Raw genomic sequence first — 6,128 nt, forward strand, 5'->3', positions numbered from 1 at the left:
CTAAAGAGTGAGTAATTCATGACAGAATTTTGATTTTTGGGTGAACTATCCCTTTAATATACAGTATTGGTTGACTATTGTGTCAATATAGATTTATCTGTGTTTCTTATTTTAGTTTTATCTTTAGCTTTATTTTCATATTTTTCACAGTCCACAGAGCTGGTCATTTCACTGCAAATTGCATACTGTATATAACTTATGCATATATAATTGTGTGCAAGACAATTTGTATGTTTTTAGCCAGCCTGACCTTTGGAATTTGTAACCGGAATTTGTAACTAGTTCATATGAATTCATACAAAGTTAAGCGTACAAAAACGTACGAAAAAACGTAACGAATCTCCATCCCTATCTGTCACTGGTGAAAAAGCAAACGTATGAATAAGATTCAAATTCATCCAAATTAGCCACCTTGTAAATTAATTAAAGACTGCTGTGATATTGTGTTAGTTTTAGCACATACACTATGGAGTGGACAGCACGAACAGCCCTCTTCCAAACTCCCCCTGGCCCTTCAATGCAGCAAAATGATTTTCAAAGTCTTTCGCTGTAACCCAGACAGGTGACTTTGATCATTCCAGACAGGGATTCCTGGCACATAGTTGCGGATGAGTGCGTTTTTCATGGTATTCCCCTCACCCTCTGTACACACGCACTCCACCCTATTGCAGTCTGTCTCCCTGACACACAAACAGCAGCATTCAGAAACCCACACTGCAGAACAAGAACATCTGGTGCTGCATACCAATCACACAGAACTCTGGGATAAGATTGGGAAGCCCAGCCCTTCCCACTGCAGTCAGCTGCAGGCCCCGACCAGAGCTGCGCAGATCACGCTGCAGAGAGATCGTAGTTTAGAGATAAACCCATTTGGTTTGTCTCGGTCTTTAACTGACCAAACTGAATATAAATGTGAAGTCGTGATTGCTGATTTATGAGTCATGTGTATATGTATGTGCGATAGCCTACCTTTGCTGAGAAACATGATTTTTTCATCATTAACTCACCCCAATGTCATTTCAAACCTGTATGACTATTTCTTTTGCAGAACACAAAAGAAGATATTTTGAAGGATGTTGGTTTCCAAACGACGCGGGACCCAACCTGATCTCATGGGCATTCGTAACTATTTTACGAGGTCGCTTATTCATATGAATTTGTGCGCTGTACGATTACTAGAAAAAAGCAACATTGAAGCCCCACCCATAACCCCATACGAAATTATACGAATTAGTCAAAATCAGCCACATTGCAAAAGTTACTTTTTTGCCGTGATATTGTGTTGTGGGACCCCATTGGCTTCAAGTGTACGGACACAAAACCTCCGAGACATTTCTCAAAATATCTTCTTTTGTGTTGCACATAAGAAAGGGTCAGGTTTTGAACGACATGAGGGTAAATAAATAAAGGCATAATGTTTATTTTTGGGTGAAATTAAAATGATTAGCTAAATATTATTTAGTTCCACAAAAACACAAAGTGTAGTTAAACTTGTGTAGTCAAAGCAAACATCATCTGCTGCCTTTCAACATAATTAAACTTCATATTCTCATACAATTTCTACACACCTTTCAACTAAACGCTTCAATTAAATTCTGCTCCGTGTAATTCAGACAGACACACGCAGTCCTTTTCACTGAACGCTATTTCACACAAACACCATCCACCATCTAATTGAGTGATTACACGGCTGTTACTTCTTCGGAAAACAAAGACAAATCAGCTATAGGTCTTACTTTTCCAACCACGCAGGGAGCATGAACAGCAATTATCCGGCATTATGTGACGGTTGGCAGCTGCGGTACGAAAAGCTCAGGAATGTGCAGCGAGGAGAAAGCCGTTTGTTCAAATCAAAAGCAAAGGAGGCCCCAAGGTCTCCGCACGCATCTTGCCAGTCATGCAACATAATTCAAGATGGAATTGGGTATGTATCATTCATCAAGCTACGGCTTATGTAATACGCCACACTTCAGATAGAGCGCACAATGAACGCTTTCATGTATATTTCAGAAAAGCAATCTATTATTCAGGATGGGGAGAGTTTGCGAGCGAGTTGCCGAAGAAGTTGGACTGAACCTGCGAACTATGCCAAGGTCTTTGAGATGGAGCTAGCACAAGAGCTTTGACTTTTGCTTCAAGCTTTTCTGTAAACTTCAAAAATAGACTACTGGAGAAATAAAATAGAACAAGTCCCTGAATGACAGCATACATTCAATTCTCAACACTATCTGATCTCACAGTCACTGCTGTAGCGTACGCTTTAATATTTTCTTTGTAGATTTCTCTCAATTTTGGTTTGTAATGGCACAAATTTTAGGTTGAAATATCAAAATTTTGTAAATCAAATGTTACATGAGTGAAAGTTCACCCCAAAATTAAAATTCTGCCATCATTTACTCACCCTCTTGTCATTTCAAACCTGTATGACTTTCTTTCGTCTGCAGAACACAAAAGAAGATATTTTGAAGAAAGTTGGTAACCGAACAGCACCCCATTCACTTCTATTGTATGGACACAAAACCACGATTTTCTGTTATCAACATTCTTCAAAACATCTTCTCTTGTGTTCTGCAGAACAAAAGTCATACAGGTTTGAAACGACAAGAGGGTGAGTAAATGATGACAGATTTTTTATTTTGGGTAACCTATCACTTTAAGAGCTACATTGTATTAACTGGACTGGGAGTACATTTTGCAGTAGTGGGCATAACAAATGGATTGAAATTGTTTGCAGGATTACGCCCAAAGACCAAAGCTCTCATCAATGGGCTCTCCCATCCATGGAGAAAACATTAGATAAACTATTCAAGATGTTCACAGAATCCATATTCCCAGTTGTATAGCACGTGCTCGGAATTCTCAAACATTGTATTCAAAACACCGAAATATCTTTTCTTTTCCAATTTTTTCGGACTGTCACGCCCAGCTGCTTTTGGATCAGTCAACTCCCTGCAGGCTAAACACTGCATTCCATTTCCCCTGAAATATTCACTGGAAAGAGCATTCCGTCGCGTTCAAAGTGAACGGTGGGTTTCGACTTCATTAAGGCATCAAAGGATTATTATAACACTCAAATAATAATAATACATTTTATTTGAAGGTGCCTTTCAAAACACTCAAAGACACCGTACAATTGAGTGGTAATTATAAAACTAAGAGCAGCAATACAACAAACAAGATCTGATTGTTAAGAATGATCAGAAAACGCTAACAAGTTTTAAGATGCGATTTTAAAGTGGTCAAACAGTCGCTTTCTTTAAAAGTGAGAAGTGGGATCTTGTATTCGATATTAACTGGAAGCCAGTGTAAATGATAGAGAACTGGAGAGATATGCTCTATGGAAGCGGTTCTAGTAATTATACGGTCAGCTGAGTTCTGGACCAACTGAAGGTTATGAAGAAGAAAAGGAATCAAATGTCAAAAATATAAAGAAGCAAATATAAGGATGCTATAACGAACTGAGTTTGTGAATAGCCAACTGATTTTTTGCATATTGGTGCATCTAACCTTTGCATATGACATTGAAGTAATTAAAAACCATGTCTTTCTAAGTAACTGCCCGATTTTTACTTCATCACAGGCACATCTGTCCGTCTATTTGTTTCAACTGCTCAATTGGAAATCATTCAAAAATAGCCAAGAGGGACAAGGAACATTTCAATACCTCATGTTTTAACATATTGACCTTAACAATCTGACATTTTGTTCTTTTAGTTGGAAATAATTCACATCAAGTGCATTTAAAAGCACACTGGTGAACTAAGGACACGTGGCGAGATTAAAGTATTACTGAAGCACAAAATATCCCTAACAATATGCACACACATATTTGGAGAAAAACAGATCTCAGATCTGGTGCAACGTTGCCTGCACACAGAGTCTCATGGGTTTAGATCCTGTTGGCGACGCCAGGTTTCTGTTCGGAGGCAGCATGCTGGATTTTCCTCCTCCCTACTGAGATACTGATTCTCCTGATTGCATAACAATATGGAGTCAGCGGCCACTCCATCAGGAGTGCTGGGCCATAAACAATATCAGCACGGTGCATGAACGTCTGCCAATCTCAGATTCTCAAGCCGCACAGCCAACTGTGTTCCTGCAACACACTGAAACGCTTCATTTGATGACATGCATTTTTAAAGCAGGCCAACAAATATTTTAAGTAAGGAAATTTGTCAAGGTAATATACTTGATATTACTAATCACAGTGTACTTAAAATAACCTAATGTGAATTTCACACAGGGTAACGAGAGGGAAAGTCTACAAATATGGTAACTGACATGCACTAGGCAGTAATTTCAGTGAGGCAATGCACTCACAAGCCCTGCGCTATTCTCATCTCTGCTAAAGAGCACAATGCCAGTAATTACATTCTGCCCTGCTGATTGATTGGGACACAAAAGGAGATTGTATTGCCATCAATAACCCTGAAATGCTTTAAGCCTGCGCCACCAACAATATATAAGGTCGCTTGCCTATGTTTGGAAGTCTGCACAGCATTACCAGCATTTGTGAAGACTCAATACCCTATAATTCTACGCCTTAAGGTTTATAAAGGGAAAGATTTTTACATGTGACGCAAACACACTGGAAGCACACATTACACACAGTTCACATAAAACAAGATTGTTAACACCTCTACACAACAGTTGAGAGACTGTTACAAAACGAATTACTTTTAATGTCCCCAAAGATCGAAGCAGGTCTCTATGGAGCGATTTTAGTCTCATTAATTATTCACGCGTAAAACAAGATACACACATGCGTAAACAGTTTCACATGAACAAAACCTAATTTACGTGCACAAAGTATAAATATACATTTACAAAAAGCAATTCACGTGCGTAAAACAAAACTATTTTCTCATAAAGTACGTTTCGCAAACATACGACTGTGCGCAAATATTTCGAAAGTTTAAAATGTACACGTTTATCGTGTTATGTGAATGTGCAAATCGTCACTCACGTGTGAATCGCCTTGGATGTGTGTGTGTGTTTTTTGAGACTCTCCTGGCAGCGCAACCCCTCCCACGTGGGTTGTCGTACTCTTTAGCCAATCAGATTCAACCTTACCATTCAACGAATCATAAACGCGGAGAGCACAGGACTCAAGGAAAACTGCTCTGCGCACCTTTTGCGCAGCTACAAATCTATGCGCCCATACGAAACAATGTTTCCAATAACTAGTTATTTATTGTCCTTGTTCATTTAAACATACATTGTATGGACATACAAACATGAACATATCTCATCTATCAGGCACAGTTTGTTACCCAGACGGATTTTAGCAGTTCAGTGGAAGTGACTGCTGGTTGTGTAGTTTTTAGTGGTCATGTTCACTCACTATTTCATACTTTTCTCCTACAAAATAAATTAATAAAAACAGATTTATTGCGTGGCTGTATTATGTTTTAATACAGCATCACAGCTCAGAGAGTAGATTAGCGAAACTGTACAAACGAGCCTTTAGTGCTAACATTAGAGCTCCTTGAGTTCTGTGCTCTCCATGATTATGATTGGTTGAATGGTAAGGTTGAATCTGATTGGCTAAAGAGTACGACAACCCACGTGGGAGGGGTTGCGCTGCCAGGAGAGTCTCAAAAAACACACACACACATCCAAGCCGATTCACACGTGAGTGACGATTTGCACATTCACATAACACGATAAACATGTACATTTTAAACTTTCGAAATATTTGTGCACAGTCGTATGTTTGCGAAACGTACTTTATGAGAAAATCGTTTTGTTTTACGCACGTGAATTGCTTTTTGTAAATGTATATTTATACTTTGTGCACGTAAATTAGGTTTTGTTCATGTGAAACTGTTTACGCATGTGTGTATCTTGTTTTACGCGTGAATAATTAATGAGACTAAAATCGCTCCATAGGTCTCAGACCTGATCGGGCTGGCACAACACTTCCTACAAGAGATGGATTCTCTAATCCCATTAGCCGCATAGAGAAGGGCTTCTTTTCACTGCTCTCAGCTCACCCTCTAGTGGCTTCGAGCTGTTAAAAAAACATGTTGAGTGGTTGGTCATTCAAAACGTGAACCAGCATTTAGAGCAGTCGCTCCATTCATACATGTCATAAAAAGAACACAAATCATGTATAAACAGTATAC

This window comes from Triplophysa rosa, linkage group LG15, assembly GCF_024868665.1.
Source record: "Triplophysa rosa linkage group LG15, Trosa_1v2, whole genome shotgun sequence".
Taxonomy (NCBI): domain Eukaryota; kingdom Metazoa; phylum Chordata; class Actinopteri; order Cypriniformes; family Nemacheilidae; genus Triplophysa; species Triplophysa rosa.